The sequence below is a fragment of the Coregonus clupeaformis genome, unplaced genomic scaffold, assembly GCF_020615455.1.
Source record: "Coregonus clupeaformis isolate EN_2021a unplaced genomic scaffold, ASM2061545v1 scaf0009, whole genome shotgun sequence".
In the NCBI taxonomy this organism is placed as follows: domain Eukaryota; kingdom Metazoa; phylum Chordata; class Actinopteri; order Salmoniformes; family Salmonidae; genus Coregonus; species Coregonus clupeaformis.
This window is the reverse complement of record NW_025533464.1, coordinates 347,501-374,891: the sequence shown is the minus strand read 5'-3', so window position 1 is coordinate 374,891 and position 27,391 is coordinate 347,501. Positions and strand designations below refer to the sequence as shown.

At 45.4% G+C, this 27,391-nt stretch overlaps 1 protein-coding gene across 2 annotated transcripts in view; it reads right to left on the bottom strand.

Moving 5' to 3' along the window:
- Window positions 1-27,391, bottom strand: part of LOC121576070 (potassium voltage-gated channel subfamily D member 2-like) — a 140,551-nt gene that overhangs the window by 12,437 nt on the left and 100,723 nt on the right. The gene's annotated exons all lie outside the window — the stretch shown is intronic.

Sequence of the window (27,391 nt, the reverse complement as noted above, 5' to 3'; positions counted from 1 at the left end):
GAAGATGAAGCTGTATTGAGAGAGAAGAGAGAGAGAGAGAGAGAGAGAGAGAGAGAGAGAGAGAGAGAGAGAGAGAGAGAGAGAGAGAGAGAGAGAGAGAGAGAGATGGAATGGCCTTAACGATGATAGCCCGCTAACGATTTTAGCCCTAATGATGTGAGCCCTAACGATGATAGCCCTATTCAAAGCATGCTCAGTCAGAAAGAGTTCAGGCCCAGAAAAATGACCGGTGCATTTAAATAATTACACTTAGATACACTGGCACTCAGTCTCTCTATCTCTCTTTTTCTCCCTCCCAGTCTTTCTCTCTCTGCTTTCTCTTGCTGTTTTTATGGAAGTGGGTGATGGGCTTACTTAATACAAAGGAGAGAGAAAAGTTAAGAAACATGACTGCAAGAACAACTCACCCGGGAGTCAGATGTTAACAGTGTAGTGAGATCTGTGACAGCCAGAGAGAGTGCATCGGCTTAACCCAGTGGTCAGGGAGAGAAAAAAAATCGGGGGGTCGTGTTTTTGCACAACATTTGGTAGGCTTTATTGGGCAACCAAGCTACTGCAAAATGTAGTTACATTACTAGTTGAATTACATGCAGTGCAACTACTCCCCAACACTGAGTAAAACGGAGGTAGGCTAACTATGGTGATGGGTAAAAAGAAAGCAGAAGGATAAAGAGACAGACAGACAGACAACCTATGGACAGACAAGGAGACATGGCGGGTTCCTGGGCTTTGAGGTAAAGTGCTGACCAGTATCTGTCAGTGTCACTGCCCCTGTCACTGCCCCTACTCTCCTGTTTGCACTGACAGAGCACACACACACTTACACACACCTGTCTCTGGAGACCTGGCCGGTCAATACAGTGTGTGTGTGTGTGTGTGTGTGTGTGTGTGTGTGTGTGTGTGTGTGTGTGTGTGTGCGTGTGGTCAAACATTAATATCTCCCTTAGATGTATTCAGAAAGGAACCTCAGTGTCCTTGCCGATCTAAAAGTCAACATAACTTTTCTCTCTGAACCAAAGACAGGGCTGCAAATGACGACCATATCAGTCCATGCATTAAAACTCTCCGCATCCACCACATAATTCTATGGAGGACAAATGCCTTACAAAGCCAAGAAGTACTAGAATAGAAGTCAGTGAGTAGAATGTTAGTCTTAGTTCACAGTGACAGCACAATGGCAGTTACTATCCGCTCAGTTAGAAAGAACAAAGTATCAGCTCCGTGTTACACAGACACACACACACACACACACACCCTGCCGAGGAGGTGCTAAAATGCACATACACCACAAATGTCCATTCCCCTTCATTTGCTGCTCTATCAGACATGCTCTCTAGTACTGCAGTGTCTCTACATAATAACAGTACTGTGTCTCCATAATATACAGAGATGATAGTAGGCCTAGTCATTGTCTTTGGGAAGCCAGAGGGAGTCGTAACACAGAGACATTACCTATGCAGCAGACAATGTAAACCATGAATCACCATGTATTATCCCATTAGACTCTGTGCAAATGCAATCTGGGCTGTGTGACATTGAGAATGTATGTGTGTATCACATTATATTGAATATGTGGTGCTGGTGCCATAGCATTGTGTGGATGTTAGCAGGTGTGTACTGTGTTGTACATTGTGTTATGCACCGGCATGATTGACTGTTCTGCTGTAGTAATCAATACTGTTTCAGCACCACGGACAGCACTGTGAACAGCCCAGTGTCAGCACCACGGACAGCACCTATCAGACACATCTACTTAGAGAAGGTTCTACTCAGAGGAAAGGAACACAGATGCTGAAGGGAAAAAGAAAATAGGATTTCTAGCAAATAGCTGATCAACATTGGTAGTGTGTGTGTGTGTGTGTGTGTGTGTGTGTGAGTGTGTGTGTGTGTGTTAGAAAGAGAAGTGAGGCATTACGTGTATCTGTGTTTGTCTCAGTAGGGGGCCTGTAGTGCTTTCATTGGATTAGCATAGCAGAGAGACAGCGATACAGGGCCAATACACAACATCTACGTCCCAAAGGGCACCTGATTCCTTATATAGTGCACTACTTTTGACAAGTAAATAGTAGTGCACTAAGGTAATAGGGTACCATTTGGGACATAGATGTTGTGTAATGACTCTGTATGGTTTATGCCATAATATTATTATAATAATAATCATTACTTGCTGCCTCCATAATTCTCTGTTGGTGCTGCATGCCCCAAAGTGGTTTTATTTTGGTTGATTTGTTTCTCTTTATGGGGGTTGTGTACTGCAGAGAACTCCACATAATCATCAGAATGATGCTTACATAACTATGATTATGACTACATTGGGCCATACTGACCCTCTCTGGTCATATACTGTAAGCACTACAGCAACTATGCACACACACACACACACACACACACACACACACACACACACACACACACACACACACACACACACACACACACACACACACATTCTGGATTCCCATACAGCTTATCACTATATTACCCATCATCACACTGAGCAACCCACTAGGCTCAGAACATAGCAGAGAGTTATCTAAGCACCCGTGACAGGTGTATGTGTGTGTGTGTGTGTCAGTGTGTGTGTAAACCCCGCACGGGAGCACATTAATGCTCCTGGCGTTAACACTGCATGTTTAACATTTCATAAAAATTCACCCTACTGACTGGTGTTGGTATGGAAGTGTGGAGGGGGAGAGGGGGTGCATGTTCTCCTAATAGTCCTGAGAGATAGAGAGAGAGAGAGAGAGAGAGAGAGAGAGAGAGAGAGAGAGAGAGAGAGAGAGAGAGAGAGAAATGCCAAATGTATGACCATATTAGAGACACATATTTCCCTCAGATTACAGCGTTCCACAAAGAATTAGAAAACAAACCCAATTTTGATAAACTCCCTTATCTACCGCGTGAAAAACCACAGTGTTCCATCACAGCAGCAAGATTTGTGACCTGTTGCCACAAGAAAAGGGCAACCAGTGAAGAACAAACACCATTGTAAATACAACCCATATTTATGTTTATTTATTTTCTCATTTGTACTTTAACTATTTGCACATTGTTACAACACTGTATATATACATAATATGACATTTGAAATGTCTTTTTTTCTTTTGGAACTTCTGAGTGTAATGTTTACTGTTAATATTTATTGTTTATTTCACTTTTGTTTACTATCTACTTCACTTGCTTTGGCAATGTTAACACACGTTTCCCATGCCAATAAAGCCCTTAAATTGAAATTGAGAGAGAGAGAGAGAGAGAGAGAGAGAGAGAGAGAGAGAGAGAGAGAGAGAGAGAGAGAGAGAGAGAGAGAGAGAGAGAGAGAGAAGGAAAGAATGTATTCACTTAGACTAAGTGATGGAGGAGAGACTAACATTCATACCATGTCCAAGTCACACACAGTGCATGAACTTGTCAGGTAGTCTAATCAAAATACAAGCACTGCACCATATCAGTGTGTCAAGCAGGCAGTGACTGATGTATCACATAAACTGGTATTTTTCAGCAGCATGGAGCCATAGCATCTCTCTCCACAGTCAGGAGAACTGGCCTTTTCTACCAATTCGATATTGAATGAAAACAACCCTGGGAGGTGACTGACTGATTGGCAGAGAAAATAAAGGGGAAAAGGGAAAAGGACCTGAGAGACTTTCATTCATCTGTCTATTTATAAACATGTCAACCAACAGACTGGAGCTGCTAGGCGCCCCATCTAGCTTTTTTTTGCAAACACACGCGCGCACACACACACACACACACACACACACACACACACACACACACACAGCAGGGCCCACATCAGACACACATCCATCATCGAGTCGAACACACGCACAGACAGACAGCAGGGCCCACATTTGACACACATCCATCATCGAGTCGAACACACACAGAACCACAAACACCCACACACACACACACACACACACATATGTTTGTTTTACTATCCTTGTGGGGACCAAATAATTGATTACCATTAAAACCCTATTTTCCCCAACCCCTAATCCTAAACCTAACTCCTAAGCCTAAAATAACCCTAATTGTAACACTAACTCTAAATCTAACCTCTGAGCCTAAAATAGCCTTTTTCCTTGTGGGGACCTGCGAAATGTCCCCATTTGTCAGAATTGTCCTTGTTTTACTATCCTTGTGAGGATTTCTGGTCCCCACAATGATAGTAAAACCAAACACACACATAAACACACACACCCTCCACCACAAAACTCCTCTAGGTGTAGATTACAATGTAATTATCACAGCACAACGTTGCCTCCAGATCCCACACGTTCGCCACTGCTTTGTTGTGCTAAACAGACTAAGAGACGAGAGCTCCACATATCACACGCCTCATCTGAAATGAAACACATATACATTAAATGAACTTAGGTAGAGAGAGAGGCATGGATGATGAATTAAGCTATTGTTGAGTCTTATCTGGGTACATCTCCGGCAGAGCATTGAGGAGGGTGAGGTGTAGAAGAAAGAAGTGACTGGGTCTTTGTGACATTCTGCCAAATCAAAGTGCTGTCCTCCTCTCCCATGGGCAGAGCATTAGATAGGAACAGGCACTCTGGGAAGATAAAAGAAGGAAGCTACTTGTAGCCCCTTTGATCAGGAAAATGAGGCTTCTTCAGAATACCACCGGTGGAGTGGAAGAGAGAGAGAGGCTTTGATATGTCCGCTTTTGAGTAAGGTAGCATGTTAGTACACAATCCCTCCACTAGGGGTCTCTATCACACAACCAGGATGGACATTTCCCATTCATGCTACCAGCGAACTAGACACAAGTCTTTTACGCAACATGTATTCAACCCAAAACATTAAAACCCTAATCCGGAAAAAACACTTAAGAGAAATGTTACTGTGTGATTCTCTGGCAGACATGAACTGAGTCCATCTGGTAGGGGGTGAGTCAGCTAAATGAAAGATTTATCTTTCTCTTTATTTCTCATTAATCGGACTGGACTGCAGATGGAGAGAAAGAGAGAGAAAGAGAAATATGTCACAGGACCAAAAAGTGGAATGTGTGTGTGTGTGTTGAGTTCCATGACTGGGATTGAGATGAAGATGTAGCAGCCAACACAGAAACACTCTACAGGATAGCATCCAGTGGAGGCTGCTGAGGGGAGAATGGCTCATAATAAATGCTGGAACAGATCCAATGGAATGGCATCAAACACCTGGAAACCATGTGTTTGATGTATTTGATACCATTCCACTGATACCGCTCCCGTCATTACCACGAGCCCGTTCTCCCCAATTAAGGTGCCACCAACCTCCTGTGACATCATCACTATCTCTTCCTATCATAGGGCTTCATCTGCTAACAGGAAATGACTGTACAGTATACTGTGTCAATACCGTGGTAAGATGCCGTGCTTATTTCCATATACTGTTCTATTGTCCTTTTCTTTGACAAAGCTCCTTTTGGCTCAAAGTTGATGACTTATTAAACATCTGCACATTAGATTACTGTTTTCAATGTTAGTAAGGTGAGTGACTTGATGAGATCATGATGGTATACAGGTGCTCCCCCTTTCTCCTCCTCCTTCCTCCTGTCCTCTCTACCTCTTTTAGACACTCCTCCAGTCTCCTCCTCCTTAACTCCTCTCCTCCTCTAACTCACCAGAGGGAAATGGGAAACAATCCTGCTCATTAGAAAGTTATAAATGGCTTCAGACAGTTCACGTCTCCACATCACAGCAGTGTCTCACCCTCTCCCTCTCTTTTTTCTCATCCCCCCTCTCTCTCTCGCTCTCTCCTCCCTCCCTATAATATGCCCAGGCTCCTGCTGCCAATCCACTCCCCCACCATCTCAGAGGTGTGTAGCGGCACAGATGGAGAGGTGTAAAGACACAGAGCCCATTTACAGTGAACACTCACACACACTCAGGTGCCTTTGGTTCTGAATCACCTGCAGATTACAGCTTGGCGCTACCAACCACGCAGCACGGCAACACACACACCAATTAGAGACCTGCAACACTCGATAAACTAGAGAGAGAGAGAAGGAGCGAGAGAAAAAGAGAGGGAGTAAATTAAGAGAATGAGAACAAGGTAGATAGATAATGCATATGTATGCCTTGGCTGTCATGTTATGCAAGAATAAGCCCTAGAATAGCCCTGCCATACTCCCCCCAGCCCTTTCTCTCTCTCTCATCACTTCATCCTGTGAACGAGTGTGTGTGTGTTATGCATAATGAATCAGGTGGCAAACCTGTGGCAGAGCATAGGAACAGCAGGTGTCCTTATGGTCTATCTACCGCTGGGACCACAGGTGATTTAACCCACCTGTGAGTTTGTATGTGTATATATTTAGATCTCTCAATACATTATAGTCCCTAGCCCCCCCCCCCCATAGTCTTCTCCCATTTATTTATCCAAATCTCATCTTGTTGTCCTTAAAATGTTTATGCGGTTATGTATTCCTCATCATGTCTCTCAGTCAGTCAGTAATTGGCAGGGCTTCATTTTTGGTCTCCCCTTTGATATCCTTATCTAACGTGGGATAATAGCAATGCTGATTGAAAAGCTGCCAATCCAAATATGTGGCTGGGGCCTAATGAAAGCCACTGAAGGCCCCCATTCAATTATAATAGTAAGGCAGCAGCCTGACTTTAACTAATATGCTTCCATTCATTTAAACACAGAGGCGCTTCGCACTGCACACTCAATGAGTCACTCTGGAGTTTAGAATTTACCACGGGCAAAACTTTTCAAATGAATCTGACCTTGACAAAAATAGAGAGAGACGGTTGGGGAGAGAGAGGGGGGTAAGAGAGAGAGAGAGAGGAGAGTAAAGAGAGAAAGGTGTAGGGAGAGATGAGAAAGAGAAACGTTGGTGGGAAGAGATTGAGGGAGAGAGCAATCTTTTATCAAATTAAAAAACATGGTTTGAAGACACCCTAGTGATGCATGGAGGAGGTTGTGTACAGTGAGAACACAACACCACAACACATTATGCTAAAGGATGCAGTGGAGATTAATCTATCTCTGGGGTAACAGATGAGACATGCATGCATTCATGAAAAGCAAATGAGTTACATCTGAAAGAGTACAAAACGTACAAAAAGTAAGAGTACAAGGACTCATATTAGGTATTCTCTTTCCCAGACAGTCTGTCTGGATGTGAGCAGATCTGGGATCAGTGTTAGGAGATCTGACACTGGGGACAGCTCTATCAGCCTGGCGGATACAGGTGTACCAGGAACAGTGTTAGAACACTAGCTACCACACTTATCTGATAGATTGAGCTGTGCTTTTTCCACCTCCCCTCCTCCTCTTCCTCCCTTCCTTCCTCTGAACATAATTACTCCCTCGCTTCTGAAGAACAGCCTCGTGGCCCCTGATAAGAACCCTTCCTCCCTCCTTCCCTCCCTGTAAAGCTATCCACTCACTTCTCTGTCCTTATCTTCCAGAAAATACCACACCTCCATCTTACCTCGGCTTAATTACAAACCCACACTTCAATTTAAAGAGCCAGCACAGCTCTTGACCCCTACAACCCCAGAGAGAAAGGGAGAGCGGGACAGAGAGGGGGTGTGTAGAAGGGGGTAGGTAGAGAGAGAGAGCGAGAGAGACAGAGACAGAAGGAGGTAGTTAGAGAAAAAGTGAGGGGTGGAGGAAAAAGAGAGAGAGAAAGAGGGAGAGAGAGAGATAGTGAAAAAGAGGGAGAGAGAGAGAGAACGTGAACTAGAGGAAGAGACATAAAGAGTGAAAGAGAGGGAGAGAGAGAGAGGGGTGGGATGATCAGAAAACATTAATCACCCACAGTACCACCACCTGACAGAGAACTAAGCCATCGGCTCTGAAACTAATGAAAAACTGGGCGTTTTCTTTCTTTCTTCCATTCAGATTTTTGAATGGTAGTTGTCCCCAAAGTTCAGTCCAAAATAGAAAAGATAATTGAATGCCGTAAGCGCCATCCAGTTCAAGTATACTATTTGTCTTGTGCCTCTCTAGTTCCTGTTAAAAGGTGTGCCTGCTGCAAGGGAGGAACCCAGGGCCTAAAAAGCAATTAAGGAGAAGGGGCTGTGTCTTATATCTAAGGGGGAGTGAGATGTCTCCGTTTTAATGAAGTCTGAAGCATGTTTGCTGTGCCAAACTTCACCAACATAATAATACACTGTAGTTACTCAGTGTGGAGTTACAAGTAATCGACTATACAAGTGCGCGCACACACACATTCAGTTCAAATGAGGCCGTGCAGACTGGCAGACTCAACTGCTTATGAAAAGCAGAGAGTCTTTGATAAGACTTTCAGCTGGAGGAAAATAGTTGAAACCACCAGGAAACCTACATTAAACCCAGAGGAAATCTGGTTAGTTCCCCTACAGGCATCACCTCTACCCTCTCCTCTTCTACTTTAACCGGCATGGGACCTAGGGCTGTGGCAGTCATTACAATATGTCAGCCGGTAATAGTTATGCAAATGCTGCCGGTCTCACGGTAAATTACCGTTAATTAACATAAACATGTTTAGCATCTCCGGGCTTCCGCGCCTTGGGAACATCCACATTTTAAAAAGTTGAATAAATCAATTTAATATAGCCTACAGCATCACAATAAAATCCATTATTTATTTAGTTGTGATAGGCTATATTGATGATTTGGGGAAAAAAAGGCATGTGCTATGATCATTGCCGAGAGAGAGACAATTCCATTGCTGCTCTGCTTGTGTAGCAAGAAGGTTAGGAGATATCTAATGAATGGAAGATGGAATTAAAATGACAGAATTAAAAGTGAAATGAGAAAGAAAGCCTACAAGGACCAAAAGCCAACAGGTAGGTAGGCTGCCAACATATTAGGTAGGCTGCTATTTACACTATAATCTGAATAGAGTTGTTATGTGTAGGATAACTGTAGGACGGTGAGAAGTTATGGCTAGCCTCAATTAGCTTCTCTGCAGTCAAGACAGGTAGTCCTATGTAATCAGATGGGATGATAAATAACTAGCAAGAAGTTAGTCTAGCGCGAGTTAACAGTAGTTGCTGTCTCTCCCTCCATGCTGCTCTGGTGCTCTGAGCCTCCCATGTCTTACTCACTCACACACCACACGGTCTCCACTCCCTAGTAACCTACAGCTGCTCGCTCTGTGCCCCTCTCTCTCTCTCTGTGACCCTCTCTCTCTCTCTGTGCCCCCCCTCTCTCTCTCTCTCTCTCTCTCTCTCTCTCTCTCTCCCTCTCTCGCTCTCTCTCTCCCTCTCTCCCTTTCCATGGCTCCGGTTTAATAAAGTAGCAAAACAATTGGCTTTTCTGCTGCTTCCCTCACTCGGATCCGTCGGGTCCATGAGGGGACAGGTCTTGTTGTCCTTTAGGTCCTTTCGGAACGGGTTTAAAAAATGTATTTATCATTCAGATTATTCAAAATCAACACAATAGAGTGCTGAGTACCAGGCCGTTAGCGAGAGCTGTTAGCAAGTTTGGTAGGCTACCCATCAGCACCATTCATTTGCGCAGTTTTGGATGGGACTCGGTCATAACTCATGACTGCCGGTATGGCGGTAATACGGTCACCGCGACAGCCCTAATGGGACCCCTCATCCTCCTTTCCTCTCATCCTCCTTTCCTCTCATCCTCCCCTTCTCTCATCCTCCTTTCCTCTCATCCTCCTTTCCTCTCATCTTCCCCTTCTCTCATCCTCCTTTCCTCTCATCCTCCTTTCCTCTCATCCTCCTTTCCTCTCATCCTCCCCTTCTCTCATCCTCCTTTCCTCTCATCCTCCTTTCCTCTCATCTTCCCCTTCTCTCATCCTCCTTTCCTCTCATCCTCCTTTCCTCTCATCTTCCCCTTCTCTCATCCTCCTTTCCTCTCATCTTCCCCTTCTCTCATCCTCCTTTCCTCTCATTCTCCTTTCCTCTCATCCTCCTTTCCTCTCATCCTCCCCTTCTCTCATCCTCCTTTCCTCTCATCCTTCTTTCCTCTCATCCTCCCCTTCTCTCATCCTCCTTTCCTCTCATCCTCCTTTCCTCTCATCTTCCCCTTCTCTCATCCTCCTTTCCTCTCATCCTCCTTTCCTCTCATCTTCCCCTTCTCTCATCCTCCTTTCCTCTCATCCTCCTTTCCTCTCATCTTCCCCTTCTCTCATCCTCCTTTCCTGTCATCCTCCTTTCCTGTCATCCTCCTTTCCTCTCATTTTCCCCTTCTCCCATCCTCCTTTCCTCTCATCTGTGGAGAACAGATAGGTTTCCATATAAAACAACCTCTTCACAGGAGGTGGGTGAGATTGGTTGGTATACCAGACCAAAAATAAAATCAGTTTTATTTTGAAAATGGAGCTTTATTTCAGAGCATTGCAGTAAGGCCCTGTTTGTTAATACCAACCCTTTCAGACCAAACCTCAGAACATCAATGAGGCCAGACCACTCAATGCACACACACACACACACACACACACACACACACACACACACACACACACACACACCAGTCTTGCGCAGCTAACCTTGTGGGGACATACAATTCAGTCCCATTCAAAATCCTATTTTCCCTAACCCCTAAATCTAACCCTAACCCGTACCCTAACCCTATCCCTAACCTTGACGCAAAAACCTAACCCTAGCTCCTAACCCTAAAACTAACCCTATCTCCTAACCCTAACACTAATTCTAACCTTAACCCTAAACCTCCTAGAAATAGCATTTGATCTTGTGGGGACCAACAAAATGTCCCCAGTTGGTCAGATTTTTCTTGGTTTACTATTCATGTCGGGACTTCTGGTATAGTTAAACACGTCCACGCACGCACGCACGCACGCCCACACACACACACACACACACACACACACACACACACACACACACACACACACACACACACACACACACACACACAACCCATTCCCATTCATAAAACTGACAACAAATCCATTTACTTACATCGTCATTCATTCAGATAATACTGATCTACGCTGACTGATATCTGTGTGTATTAACTCCCCTCTATTTTTCTTCAGACCAAGATCCATTTTTGGATCAGATCAATTCTTAGCAGTGATGGGTAGCCTGCATTGGTCAGGCTAACGATCTATTGATGTATTGACAGTGGCTAACTCGCCAATCCATCTCTCTCCGTCTAAAGCCCTGCACTACTATAGCCAACAGTGCCAATTTACAGAGGCCAAGAATACTGCCAGTAACCACTTCATCTCTCATCTGGTCGATCGAAAACCTACTGACAACTCAACCACGGCCGAGAAACTGTGGATCCAGAGCCAAAATGGCCACAGTGAAGTATCTCTGCCAGGAGTAGTAGAGTGTTAATGGAATGTTGTGTGGACTATTACTTTAACATCAGGGACAGCACTCTGCCAATAGGGATGAAGGGTAGCCTGCTGGAGGTTCCTGATGCACTGCCTGTGTGAACAACCTGCTAACCACAGGGCTATTAGTGGAAAACCTACTAGGAGAGAGGGAGAAGGAGAGACAAAGAGAGAGAGAAAGAGGGTGTGAAAGAGAGAATATAAGAGAAAGACACGAAGAAGAACAAGAACGAGAGAAAGAAAAAGAGACAGATTTAGAAACAGTTCCAGAGAGAGTGACAGAAGGAGAAAGAGAAGAGAGACAGATATGGCAGGGGGTAGATAGATAGAAATGTAAAGAAAGAGAGAACTAGCCAGTAAGTGACTCTCCCAACACCCTGACACCCTGAAACAGAGCTGAACACTTTGCTCCTATACTGCAGCTACACTATGACCCTCTCTGTCCCCTGTGGGACTACCTGGCAGCGCTGTCATTGTTCCACACTGTTCATTCGTCTACTCTGACTCCTGCCATCACTCCCTCAGGTAGCTCACATTGGGTCACCTCAGAGAATCAGTTTGAACAGGAGCAGACATATCTATGTATAGAATGACATCAATCAGTGGTAGATTTTTATCCAAGTCCAATGTCCTAGTATAGACATACCTGATGATTGATAGGGGGGTATATACAGGTAACTGACAAAATAATGGAAACACCTGAGTAAATGAGGGATAAAAGTATATTGAAAGCAGGTGCTTCCACATAGGTGTGGTTCCTGTGTTAATTAAGCAATTAACATCTCATCATGCTTAGGGTGATTCATAAAAATGCTGGGCAGGCCATTATTTTGGCTACCATGGTTATGCCCCCATTGGATGACAATGCCCCCATCCACAGGGCACGAGTGGTCACTGAATGGTTTGATGAGCATGAAAACAATGCAAACCATATGCCATGGCCGTCTCAGTCATCAGATCTCAACCCAATTGAACACTTATGGGAGATTCTGGAGCAGCACCTGAGACAGTGTTTTCCACCACTATTTATGGAACTTTGCGTGGAAGAATGGCGTCGCATCCCTCCAATAGAGTTCCAGACACTTGTAGAATCTATGCCAAGGTGCATTGAAGCTGTTATGGCTCGTGGTGGCCTAACACCCTATTAAGACACTTTATGTTGGTGTTTCCTTTATTTTGGGAGTTACCGGTATATACAGTAGATGGGTAAACAACATGGTATTGCCGTACCATTGTAATCATCCCTGATTGAAGTATGTATTTCGGACTCGTTCCATACGGTGTGTGAACAGAACAACGGTATGGATTATTCCATACCGTTGAAAGCGGCACAGGTCCTAATCCAGGCACTTGTCATCTCCCGTCTGGATTACTGCAACTCGCTGTTGGCTGGGCTCCCTGCCTGTGCCATTAAACCCCTACAACTTATCCAGAACGCTGCAGCCCGTCTGGTGTTCGACCTTCCCAAGTTCTCTCATGTCACCCCGCTCCTCCGCACACTCCACTGGCTTCCAGTTGAGGCTCGCATCTACTACAAGACCATGGTGCTTGCCTACGGAGCTGTGAGGGGAACGGCACCTCCTTACCTTCAGGCTCTGATCAGACCCTACACCAAAACGAGGGCACTACGTTCATCCACCTCTGGCCTGCTAGCCCCCCTATCTCTACGGAAGCACAGTTCCCGCTGTTTGCTGCTCTGGCACCCCAATGGTGGAACAAGCTCCCTCACGACGCCAGGACAGCAGAGTCACTGACCACCTTCCGGAGACACTTGAAACCCTACCTCTTTAAGGAATACCTGGAATAGTATAAAGTAATCCTTCTACCCCCCCCATAAAAAAAAAGTGGTTGTCCCACTGGCTATCATAAGTTGAATGCACCAATTTGTAAGTCGCTCTGGATAAGAGCATCTGCAAAATTATGTAAATGTAAATGTAAATGGATGCCTTTCCTCAGCTAGCTAATTATTCTCCTCCAGGTCAGTGACTGTTAGCTATCCCGTCTCTCCCTCTGGCCTGTCGATCGCCAGGAAGACAGATGCCAGCTGGCTTGCCTGCCTGGGTGGGGTGTGTGTGTGTGTCGATCGATAGATGATATCGACCAAGGCGAGCAGCAGTGTTTAAATGAGGCCCCAGTGAAACCATAAGGAGAGCATGGCGTTTGCAACGCCAGGGTTGTGGGTTCGATTCCCACGGGGGGTATGAAATAAACAATTATAAAATATGTATGCACTCACTAACTGTAAGTCGCTCTGGATAAGAGTGTCTGCTAAATGACTAAAATGTAAAATGTAATTACTTGGTGCCCAGGATGTCTGTTTGCGTCATCTTTCTCCTTTAAAGACTCATTACACATGCTGTGATTGTTCAAATACAGTACACTCTGACCCACACCCACGCACACGCGCACGCGCACACACACACAGGAAGAAAATCGACTATTACAGGCTAAATACAATCTAGGTGAGCAGTATTGAGAGCAGATTGCCTCCTGCAATAACAACCTAACCCAGATGGAATCTGTCTGTTAGTTTAGGGGTCTGCTCCTATGGCCTCCAAGGTTGTCTCACAGAGCAGAAATGACATCTGGGATTGACTCAGATCAATGTGGCTGTCAGGGTATTTTACAAGGCCCATCAATTCACACCCTTTTGTGATGAACTCCAATCTTCGGATGAAATATAAAGCTGGGCTGTGAGGGAGTATAAAATGGGAGTATGTCAGTGTGTGTGTGTGTGTGTGTGTGTGTGTGACTGTGTATGTGCGTGTGTATGTATATGCCTGCGTCATTGCGGTGTGTGTGTGTGTGTGATGGCCATACGTACGGGCCTACTAGCAATGTCCTCCATAACTTGATACTATGCTTGTTCGACCCTGATAAGATCTCATCCATCAATGTCACCTCGTCCACTCAGATCTGTCACAAACGCACACACACACACACACACACACACACACACACACACACACACACACACACACACACACACACACACACACACACACACACACACACACACACAGTCTTGTACAGCTAACCTTGTGGGGACACACAATTCAGTCCCATTCAAAATCCTATTTTCCCTAACCCCTAACCCTAAATCTAACCCTAACCTTAACTCTAACGCAAAAACCTAACCTTAACCCTAACCCTAAACCTAACCCTAGCTCCTAACCCTAAAACTAACCCTAGCTCCTAACCCTAACCCTTAACGTAATTCTAACCCTAACACTAATTCTAACCTTAACCCTAAACCCCCTAGAAATAGCATTTGATCTTGTGGGGACCAACAAAATGTCCCCAGTTGGTCAAATGTTTGTTTGTTTACTACTCTTGTGGGGACTTCTGGTCCCCACAAGAATAGTTAAACACGTCCACACACACACACACACACACACACACACACACACACACACACACACACACACACACACACACACACACACACACACACACACACACACACACACACACACACACACACACACACACACACACACACACACACATACCCTTGGAAAATCTCCTCCTATAGGCCCCAGGGATGGGGTTACACACTGATAATATCAGGGGCCCATGAATGCTGTCAATGAAACCTACACAACATGTACAGTACACTGACTCAGTCAATGGAAACTACCCTCTGCAGACTGTCAATCCACAGGGCTGTCAATCCACAGGGCTGTCAGTTAGGTCATGATGGCGATGGGATGATGAATGGGGTGTAAGACGTAGTTCTTGCTTAGTATTTGTCGCATGATACTATCTGGCATGAAGCTGCATTCTTCTGGGAAGAATCACTAGGGACTGCTGTTTCAGAGAAAGGGAAAAAATAGATTGATTAAAGAAAGAGAAATGGGAAGCAGGCATGAGAGAAGTGCCAATGTGTTGTCCTTTAATTAGGTTTGAAACATGTGTATCTGGCAAGCTGATACCTTACTGTCTATGCAGCAGCTAAACAGAGTGCCTTTGTGTGACAAAAGAAGAGGAGAAATCCTCAAAGGTGGTCTGCACACACACTGAGCGCCTGAAAGTTTAATCGGCGCAGTGAGCAGTCATGTTTATGCCTATAAGCTCCCAGCCATATATTTTATTCATTAGGCAACAGAAAAGGAGTTTTATGTATTTGTACGCCGTCAAAGTGTAATAACAGGAATTACTTTCAGATGTTGTCTGTGGGTTTTCCATTTTTGAGAGCCTGGTCGCAAACAGTCAAGTGCCGTAATAGAATGAACAAACATGACCGTATGGCATTTCAATCCCCCTCTTTTAACACACCATGATGTCGCTCTGCTTTTATCTAAATGGGACAGACTGAGACGTAGGATGAAGACAGAATGTAGCACAACGGTAGCTTGTTCAAATGTCTCAAACTGACACTGACGTTCCCATGGTCTCTCTGGTAACACTGGGAGCTGTTTTGTGGCAAAGAATTGTGTTTCCCATCACTAGTGGGTTGCTGCACCATTTGGGGGAGTGGGGGCTTTGATGCTTCCTAAAACCAAACAATGAGACAGATCATTGCAAGTAGGTGGGTTGTCAGTGTTTGGAACCAGACCTTGGGTTATGATACCCTGGCCCTAGTGATTGCCCTGGGAATGAGAGAGGTGTACTTCAGTGTTATAGAATGTGGTGTTACATCAGTTCGCCTGCTTTCCCTGGAACACACACCTGACATCCACCTGGGTAACACGGCCCATACACACCAGGGGACCTGGGGATCAAAGAGGAAGATGGTTGGGTTTCCTAAAGGTAATTGTCTTACCTTACGGAAAAAATCAGTAGAAACCTGTAAGAGCTAAGCTCTGGGTTGTGTGTGTGTGTGTGTGTGTGTGTGTGTTAGTAGGATCATCATACATTTGTTTGGATGGAGTGCTATGGGATCAGACATGGTGATTAGCTGGCCACTAAAGGCCTTTTGGCTGCTTCATCTCTTGTAAGAGGGCCAAAGCTGGTCTCTGTTGAACAACTAACAGCAGAGGCAAACACACACACACATGCGCACACACACACACACACACACACATACATACATACATACATACACTTCTTGATTACATAAAGGTCCCCATACACACAAACCTTTATATAAAAAAATAATTGTTGCACTTTGAACTCTGAACATTAAAGCCTGCTAAATCCATCCCAATCTGGCCCTGTCTGGCCGTGCTTGTGAAAGTTTAACACAACAGAACATTCACAGTTCACTCAGTAAGCCTAAATAGCCAAACATTGTAAGCCGATGTATGCAAACATGGGAATTACATTTCATTACAAGCATACAAGTTACCTGATAATGCCCTGCATTATAATGTCCTTTCAGCTCAATGTCACCCATGTCAAATGTGCCTGACCAAGGGGAAAGATCTCAGATGTCAACTAAAACAGGCTGTCCCTGGATCAGTTGCATTGTCATGCATCACATGCTGCCTGGCTGTGAGGACGAGGTCACAACTGGTACAAGAGCAGTCATATTGGTGCTGGTGCACAGCAGATGTGTGCGGTTAGCATCAATGAACTGTGAGGTGAGCTGAGCTAAACTAAGAATCAATGATGCAATGGATAGTGTGTGTGTGTGCATGTGTGTGTGTGTGTGTGTGTGTGTCTCCGAGGTGTTCTGACGCCACATGGTGTTGCCACACGCCACACAATCAGTTTTTCCCTGGACATGGGTTCATGGTGCACTGATCTGGAAAGTTCATCTGCTCCCACATCCTGACAGAGAGACGGCCCTGGCAGCAAAGACAGAACTGACTAGTTCTGAGTGAATTAGAGCCCAAATGTGTGTGTGTGTCCATATGTGTGTGTATCGGGCTAGTGGACACTGAGTGAGGGTTATGTGGTGTGAGCAGCTTGGTTTGAAATGGAACAGAGCTCTCGCTACACACTCACTGACCTTGTACCTTGTACAGAGCTCCTCTCTCTACCCCCCTCTCATTCTCATTCTCTCTCTCTCTCTCTCTCTCTCTCTCTCTCTCTCTCTCTCTCTCTCTCTCTCTCTCTCTCTCTCTCTCTCTGTTTCAATTTAAGGGCTTTATTGGCATGGGAAACATATGTTAACATTGCCAAAGCAAGTGAAATAGATAATAAACAAAAGTGAAATAAACAATAAATATTAACAGTAAACATTACACTCAGAAGTTCCAAAAGAATAAAGACATTTCAAATGTCATATTATGTCTATATACAGTGTTATAATGATGTGTACAAAAAGGAAAATAAATCAACATAAATATAGGTTGTATTTACAATGGTGTTTGTTCTTCACTGGTTGCCCTTTTCTTGTGGCAACAGGTCACAAATCTTGCTGCTGTGATGGCACACTGTGGTATTTCACCCAATAGATATGGGAGTTTATCCAAGTTGGATTTGTTTTCGAATTCTTTGTGGTTCTGTGTAATCTGAGGGAAGTACAGTGGGGAAAAAAAGTATTTAGTCAGCCACCAATTGTGCAAGTTCTCCCACTTAAAAAGATGAGAGAGGCCTGTAATTTTCATCATAGGTACACGTCAACTATGACAGACAAAATGAGAAAAAAAAATCCAGAAAATCACATTGTAGGATTTTTAATGAATTTATTTGCAAATTATGGTGGAAAATAAGTATTTGGTCACCTACAAACAAGCAAGATTTCTGGCTCTCACAGACCTGTAACTTCTTCTTTAAGAGGCTCCTCTGTCCTCCACTCGTTACCTGTATTAATGGCACCTGTTTGAACTTGTTATCAGTATAAAAGACACCTGTCCACAACCTCAAACAGTCACACTCCAAACTCCACTATGGCCAAGACCAAAGAGCTGTCAAAGGACACCAGAAACAAAATTGTAGACCTGCACCAGGCTGGGAAGACTGAATCTGCAATAGGTAAGCAGCTTGGTTTGAAGAAATCAACTGTGGGAGCAATTATTAGGAAATGGAAGACATACAAGACCACTGATAATCTCCCTCGATCTGGGGCTCCACGCAAGATCTCACCCCGTGGGGTCAAAATGATCACAAGAACGGTGAGCAAAAATCCCAGAACCACACGGGGGGACCTAGTGAATGACCTGCAGAGAGCTGGGACCAAAGTAACAAAGCCTACCATCAGTAACACACTACGCCGCCAGGGACTCAAATCCTGCAGTGCCAGACGTGTCCCCCTGCTTAAGACAGTACATGTCCAGGCCCATCTGAAGTTTGCTAGAGTGCATTTGGATGATCCAGAAGAGGATTGGGAGAATGTCATATGGTCAGATGAAAACAAAATATAACTTTTTGGTAAAAACTCAACTCGTCGTGTTTGGAGGACAAAGAATGCTGAGTTGCATCCAAAGAACACCATACCTACTGTGAAGCATGGGGGGTGGAAACATCATGCTTTGGGGCTGTTTTTCTGCAAAGGGACCAGGACGACTGATCCGTATAAAGGAAAAGAATGAATGGGGCCATGTATCGTGAGATTTTGAGTGAAAACCTCCTTCCATCAGCAAGGGCATTGAAGATGAAACGTGGCTGGGTCTTTCAGCATGACAATGATCCCAAACACACCGCCCGGGCAACGAAGGAGTGGCTTCGTAAGAAGCATTTCAAGGTCCTGGAGTGGCCTAGCCAGTCTCCAGATCTCAACCCCATAGAAAATCTTTGGAGGGAGTTGAAAGTCCCTGTTGCCCAGCGACAGCCCCAAAACATCACTGCTCTAGAGGAGATCTGCATGGAGAAATGGGCCAAAATACCAGCAACAGTGTGTGAAAACCTTGTGAAGACTTACAGAAAACGTTTGACCTGTGTCATTGCCAACAAAGGGTATATAACAAAGTATTGAGAAACTTTTGTTATTGACCAAATACTTATTTTCCACCATAATTTGCAAATAAATTCATTAAAAATCCTACAATGTGATTTCCTGGATTTTTTTTTCTCATTTTGTCTGTCATAGTTGACGTGTACCTATGTTGAAAATTACAGGCCTCTCTCATCTTTTTAAGTGGGAGAACTTGCACAATTGGTGGCTGACTAAATACTTTTTTTCCCCACTGTATAATGAAAAGGTCTGGTCTGACCGGCTCGGGTGGGGGTATCTTTCTCGAGGGAGAGCTTCTCCTGCTGAGATATTTATTTGATTAGGTGAAAGTCCAGCTGAAACTGTTTGGGGTTGCCCTGTACCAATACTGTTCCAGACTTGTAGAGATTTATATTGGCTGACTCAGAGTCCTCATTGTCTCATATCCTGAGTTTCCACCCATCGCTAACCCCCCCCCCCCCCCACCCCCTCTTAACCGAGGGGTAGTGTGTCCTTCTAGACCTGTCTGCTGCCTTTGATACTGTGAACCATCAGATCCTCCTCTCCACCCTCTCCGAGCTGGGCATCTCCGGCGCGGCTCACTCCTGGATTGCGTCCTACCTGACCGGTCGCTCCTACCAAGTGGCGTGGCGAGAAGCTGTCTCCGCACCACGTGCTCTCACCACTGGTGTCCCCCAAGGCTCAGTTCTAGGCCCTCTCCTTTTCTCCCTATACACCAAGTCACTTGGCTCTGTCATATCCTCACATGGTCTCTCCTATCATTGCTACGCTGACGATACACAACTAATCTTCTCCTTTCCCCCTTCTGATAACCAGGTGGCGAATCGCATCTCTGCATGTCTGGCAGACATATCAGTATGGATGACGGATCACCACCTCAAGCTGAACCCTGGCAAGACGGAGCTGCTCTTCCTCCCGGGGAAGGACTGCCCGTTCCATGATCTCGCCATCACGGTTGACAACTCCGCTGTGTCCTCCTCCCAGAGTGCGAAGAGCCTAGGCGTGACCCTGGACAACACCCTGTCGTTCTCCGCCAACATCAAGGCGGTGACCCGCTCCTGCAGGTTCATGCTCTACAACATTCGGAGAGTACGACCCTGCCTTACACAGGAAGCGGCACAGGTCCTAATCCAGGCACTTGTCATCTCCCGTCTGGACTACTGCAACTCGCTGTTGGCTGGCCTCCCTGCCTGTGCCATTAAACCCCTACAACTCATCCAGAATGCCGCAGTCCGTCTGGTGTTCAACCTTCCCAAGTTCTCTCACGTCACCCCCCTCCTCCGCACACTCCACTGGCTTCCAGTTGAAGCTCGCATCCGCTACAAGACCATGGTGCTTGCCTATGGAGCAGTGAGGGGAACGGCACCTCTGTACCTTCAGGCTCTGATCAGTCCCTACACCCAAACGAGGGCATTGCGCTCATCCACCTCTGGCCTGCTGGCTCCCTTCCTCTGCGGAAGCATAGTTCCCGCTCAGCCCAGTCAAAACTGTTCGCTGCTCTGGCACCCCAATGGTGGAACAAGCTCCCTCACGACGCCAGGACAGCGGAGTCACTCACCACCTTCCGGAGACATTTGAAACCCCACCTCTTTAAGGAATACCTGGGATAGGATAAAGGAATCCTTCTACCCCCCAATTGTAAAGTGGTTATCCCACTGGCTATAGGGTGAACGCACCAATTTGTGAGTCGCTCTGGCTAAGAGCGTCTGCTAAATGACGTTAATGTGCCCTTGAGCAAGGCACTTAACCCTAATTGCTCCTGTAAGTCGCTCTGGATAAGAGCGTCTGCTAAATGACTAAAATGTAAATGTAAATGTTAATATAGCACTGCGCCATGCCAGGGGATGGTGTGGAACATTAAGTTGCTTATGTTCCCATTTTTATAATAGTCAGCAAAAAGTAGCTTCAGACTAAACATTACTCACTCAGTTCCAGGTTGGATGGTGTTTTCAGGTCTCTGTTGTTTGTTTGGCAGAGCATTTGCTGTATAGTTTGGATCTCTGGTAGTACGAATCCTTCCAGGTAATTTTGTCCAAAATCAGGGTGTAGGTTTGAAGTGAAGGTTATGTTGTGGAGGGTAGTATCCTGTGTATGTCCGAGCTAAAAAATCTAAGTTTATCTAACTCTAAATCTATCTTTTTGTAAAAACACGCTGAAAAATGTGGGAGCTCATCTGCTCTCTGACTCTCTTGCTCTCTCTCTCTCTCTCTCTCCCTATCTCTCTCTCTCCCTATCTCTATTCCTATCTCTCTCTTTCTCTCTGTCTCTCTCTCTCCTTTCTCTCTATCTCTCTACTCCTCTCGCTCTCTATTCCTCTCTCTCCTACATTCCCTCTCTCCCTCTCCTCTCCTCTCCCTCTGTCCCTCTCCTCTCTCCCTCGCTCTCCCTCTGTCCCTCTCCTCTCTCCCTCGCTCTCCCTCTCCTCTCTCCCTCTCTCTCTCTCGCTCTGCCCCTCCTTCTCTGAGGCACAACATATGCCCAGAGCCTTCCCCCTGGCCAGAGTCCATATGCTGGGCATCTATCAGAACTGACTGGCCCATGGGTAGAGACAGACAGAGGAAAGATACACACACCATGCATCTGTCCACAGTCTATCTATCAGTTACAGCACCACAGACTACACACTATTGAGTCTGTGCTGAACGTTTCTCAAATGTAGCTTGTTAGAAGTGAATTAGATACTATGAACCCATCAGCTTTCTGCCCTGTGGAGTAACTATATATTGCATACTGTAACTATACCTCTGGAACTGGAGATCTGAGTTAATGGATATGGAGTATTAGTTACAAAGGGGTTCATCCTCATCCTCTTATTCCTAGCTATCTCCCGTCTCTTCCTATCTCTGCTAGTACAGTGGTTATAAATAGCTACCTCTCGCTCCCTTTATCAGTCTGACTGATGGAGGGAGGACGCCCATTTAGCGCTAAACCATGTCAACTTAACACTACTGGATCCTGAAACGAACAGACACGCACGCACGCACGCACGCACGCACGCACGCACGCACGCACGCACGCACACACACACACACACACACACACACACACACACACACACACACACACACACACACACACACACACACACACACACACACACACACACACACACACACACACACACACACACACATTTGTTTTACAATCCTTGTGGAGACCAAACAATTGATTCCCATTAAAACACTATTTTCCCTAACCCCTAACCTTAAATCTAACCCTTAACCTAACCCTAACCCTAACCTTAACCCCAAACCGCTAACCCTAACCCCAACCCTAATTCTAACCCTAACCCTAAACCTAACCCCTAAGTCTAAAATAGCCTTTTTCTTTGTGTGGATGTGGGAAATGTCCCCACAAGGGAGAATTTTCCTTGTTTTACTATCCTTGTGGGGGCTTTTGGGGATTTTAGGTCCTCACAAGAATAAAAGAACCAACCAACACACACACACACACACACACACACACTCACACACACACACACACACACACACACACACACACACACACACACACACACACACACACACACACACACACACACACACACACACAACCACTTAGAGTCCACAGTAAGTAGAACCCCCTGGGCAATTTGGTCTAATCACTATATTCTCTCTCCTCTCTCTCTCTTACATTAAACATTCACAGTAGAGAGGGAAGAAAATAAAGAAAGGAGAGAATGATGGATTGACACATTACCTCCAGAATGATGGAGGGTAATGAGAGGGTAACATTACTGGGGACACAATGTCAATGTGTGTATTTGACTGCGTGTAACGGTGCAGCATGTTGCTGTGTTAGTGATTAGCCTTCCCACTAACACACAAATCAAAACCTAAACATTGTCTTTCCCTAGATGGCAAGAACAGATGGTCACACACACACACACACACACACACACACACACACACTGAGGACTAGAGGAGAGGAGGACAGTGGCAGTATGGGGATTTCTCTCTCCTAATCTGAGTTGACGTAACAGGGCATTGTCAGATATGCCATGGTCCTAATCCAGTCTCAGCGTAGCAGAGGAGAGGAGAGATGGCGAGAGCTGTAATTGAAAACATGCTCTGCCTCTGCTCCTCTGGCTTAACCAGGGGACAGGGGGAACCATAGTGTGTGTGTGTATCACACTGTCTGTCTGTCCGTCTGGTTTTCATAGACTAGCAATCAAACTCAATATTGTCTGCTTTGGTTGTGTGTCTGTGTGTCCAGGATATGTCTTGTTCAATAATGCGTGGGTGGTGTTATGCCTATTGACTGTAAATCTATTATATCTACAGTAGGGATTAACACGGGTAACCGGGATCCCTACTGATCTCTGGCTGGACAAGTGGAAGTGGTAGCTCATTTATTTGTTTACTCTACTGTATCACTGATCGGAAACATTTAGCATGCAATAATGTAGCCTAAATCAAGTGTATTATTTATCTATTGACTCACGTAGTAACCTTATATTGTCACGATTCAGACAGACGACCAGAGGACCACAATTGCGTCACACCAGAAAGTTTATTAAACTTAAGGGAAAAGGGAAGTAGGGAGTGAATGAAGGCTCCAGGGGTAACAGGGATCCCGTCCAATGCGCTGGGTCTGTGCCCCCCCCAGTGGCAGCGATGCGTCCTATGAAGCCGGTGGTGGGTGGTCCAGAAGTCCTGGGGGAGACACAGACACAACAGGGCGGAATGAAACCAGGCAGCAGTACAGTTCAAGGGAAATCCAAAATACGTAGTAGCAAGGCAGAAGGCTGGTCAGAGTTACCGGGATTGAAGAGTAGTCAGGAGTCGTAATGGCAGAAGCAGGTCTGGATCTCCTGAGGCAGAAGAGTATCCAAAAAAACAGGCAGGTCCGGGGTCACAAAACCAGGGTGAGCCAGAAGCGCGAGCAAACAGGTTCCGGGTGTGAGCTTTGCAGACGATCTGACACCGGAGAGCTGAAAGACAGGGCCTTAAATACTGGGAGAGGTTAGTGGGTAATGCAGCGCAGCTGGCAGAGTAATTAGAGCCGAGCAGAGCAGGGACAGGTGGAGCTAGTTAGGCTGAGTAGAGAGAGGGAGGTGAGCAGAGTGGAAGATAGTGGAAACAAATTAAGGTGGTAACCCGGTGGAGTGAGAGGGCTCATGACATATATAGTCTCATTTAGAGCCTAGGCTATTTTCCTGTCATCCCAATCCCACTGAAACCCCAAATCCTGACTCCTGTACTGCATGAAAATGCTTAACTTTATTCTGTAATCCATAGGTTTCATTATCAAAGCACGTCTCGCCTACGCATGTCAAAATACCGCTGTAACATTTCCCCCGCTTCTCTGCGCTGTCTCATTTTGCTGCCCATATGAGAGCTTAGGTAGAGAATGTGTGATCAACAAATGGTATGAGAGTAGATATGGATTGTTTTTTCAACAGAGTTAGTCCCCTTTAAGATACTTTGGTATTTAAAAAATTTCCTCTCTTCATCTCCCTGTTATTCATGAGCTGATCTGCTATCTGTATAATCATCGATTTGTCAAATAGGTGATATTCTGTTATTCGTTGGAGGCTATCTAGCAAGCTTAGCAACTTTGGTCATTTGACTTTTGTTTGACTGCCGTTACAAAGTTTGTATGATTCGACAACGCTATGGCCTACTCGGGGTGCGCTCTGTGCGTCCTGAACGCGCTCTGTGTCGAGATAGCCTAGGCCTGCTACTGAAATGCGCTGAATTAAATGAGGAACATGCTAACACACAATTTATGAACGGCCTGTTTCGCAATTCACAACAATGTCATTGGCGCTCCAAGCTACTCTATCATTAGTAAATATCAGTTTCACTTGCTGTGAAATCTTTACATAGTGGTTCAGCCAAGACGACAATGTGTTGCAGCGACAATCTTATTTTGGGAGAACCCTGAGTGACCATATCTTGGTTTTGAACTCTTTAAATGGGCACTTCCGATTTTTGCAGTATTTATGCACTAAATATGAATTATTCCCGGTATTGAAACTTGGTAGATTTTCGGGAAAATATGAATCCCTAATCTACAGGCTGATGTGGGCAAAGCAGGGTACACTGAGGCAAATTACATAATCTCATCAACAGTTACAGCACATTCTGTGGATCTGTCTCGCTCTCTGTCTCTCTATATTAATGATTTCAACTCAACTTTAACCAATTGAAACAGAACTGTATTGGCATGAAAGGGACAGGACAATCCACCAATGGTGCCAAAGCTTCTCTCTCTCTCTCTCTCTCTCTCTCTCTCTCTCTCTCTCTCTCTCTCTCTCTCTCTCTCTCTCTCTCTCTCTCTCTCTCTCTCTCTCTCTCTCTCTCTCTCTCTCTCTCTCTCTCCCTCCCTCCCTCCCCCGTTGAGATGGTTCCAGTGTTCTATTTTTAGCCTGTACCAGAGACACCGGTGGTGTGTGTATTGGAGGGAGACAGGTGGAGGAGAGAAACAGATGTGCTTTATCACCATCCCTTGCCTTCCCCTGCATCGATTCACACACACCTCGCACACACACATAGACACACACACACCTCGCACACACACCACTCCTCACACACACACACAAAGACACACACACACACACATACACACACTGATACAGTAGACTAACCAGCATAACTTACGATTATCTCGGATGCGTTACATACCCTAATCATCTCCCCAGTGTTAAGACCATTAATAAGCTTTAATCCAATTAACATATAGCTAGTTTACCGCCTACGACTACACCGCTCCACACACACGCGAACCAAGCACACACACACACACACGCACGCACACAAGCAAGTACGTACTGTACGTACACACAAACCCGCACGGTAAATTCCCTCACTCCTGATACAGTAGTCGATACCAGCGAGAGTTGTCAGCATCCCCTGCCAACACCTCATCCCCTCTCCACCCCTCCTCCCAGGGCAGAGATATGAAGGGAGAAACATGTTTCTGTACATGATAATAATTATGCCTGACTGTCCCGTCGACAGTCCTCTGTCTACAGCAGTCAGCTATCAACACTGTTCTGAGCACAGACCTGCAACCTCTGTCTCCCCAATTACAGCAACCACACTGGACGACTGCTGATATCTCACTGGGTGTGTGAGTGTGAGTGTGTGACAGAGAAAGAGAGAGAGTGTGTGTTTGCATGTGTGTGTGTGACAAGGGCAATTTTGTATGTTTCCACTGGCAGTATGTCTGCAGTGGGCGATAACTTGTTAGGACAGACACTTGTCAATTATTAGAAAGAAAATAGCAGTATTATAAAACAGTAAGGCCCTGTGGTAAGACTGTCTGTCCTGAGCCAAGGCACTACTGCCACTGCTGACCTATCACTCCAACCAGACAGGGTCAGAGACAAGGTCAGAGACACCCTGAGCTACATAAGGGTGACATATCGATGACATAGGGTGACTTAGGTTCACATAGGGAATAAAGGCAGACCAACAGCTACAGATTCATAACAGGCGTAAGACATTGGATTACAGAGAAAATATGACAGTTGAACATTTCTCCTCTCATTTATGTTATTCATTACGCTTCTCTTTAAAAAGAGACAGGTGCAACTGGCCTCTATCTGTAATATTTCACGTTAAACCCTGCTTCCTGTCTGTGTAGCCGGCGGTTCCCAGGGATCAGCTGCTGATCTTAGGGCTTAGTGGTTCTGGCAGATAGACAGACAGAGTGGGCCTGCTCAGGGGAGGGACGAAGAAGCAGGCACAGCGTTTAAATGTCAGTTTTTATTTTTCATTAAGCCCTCATCCGGTACATTATCCAAACTCTAAGTCATACTGTAGCCAGACGCACGAGGGGGAGGATGGGTGGATGACGCCGTCTCAAGACAAAGAACAGGATGGAGGGAACAGAAGAAGAGGTGGATATGAGAGAAAAGAGAGATGGGTCGGAAGAGTAGGAGGACAAAAACTAAGAATGTACATGTATGTCCTTCATTCCTTCAATGATCTCAGTGTTTTTAGGAGGACAGCACCATTCCCTAGTCCCCCATCTCTCTTACACAGTCCTTGGAAAAGGGAGTTGACTCAACCATGCTCAAATCCCGTGGTGTGTGTGACCCTTCCTGGTACCTCTGTAGGGGTCATGACCTAACCCCTGGAGTCAGCTACTGCTTCTGATGGTATTAGGATCTCTAAATGAGAGTCTGATGTCTGATCCAACATTGTGTACTGCACTCTACTGTAACTCTCGACACTCTTAGAACAAAGGGTTCCAAATGGGCTCTTTGCGGAGGAATAGGGTTCTACCAAGAACCGTTTTGATCTGAAGAACCATTTTTAGAACCATCTTCCTAGAACCTTTAACATCCTAAGAACCAGTTTTGGAAAGAAAATATTATTTGATGATTCTTTGGAAGGCAAGAA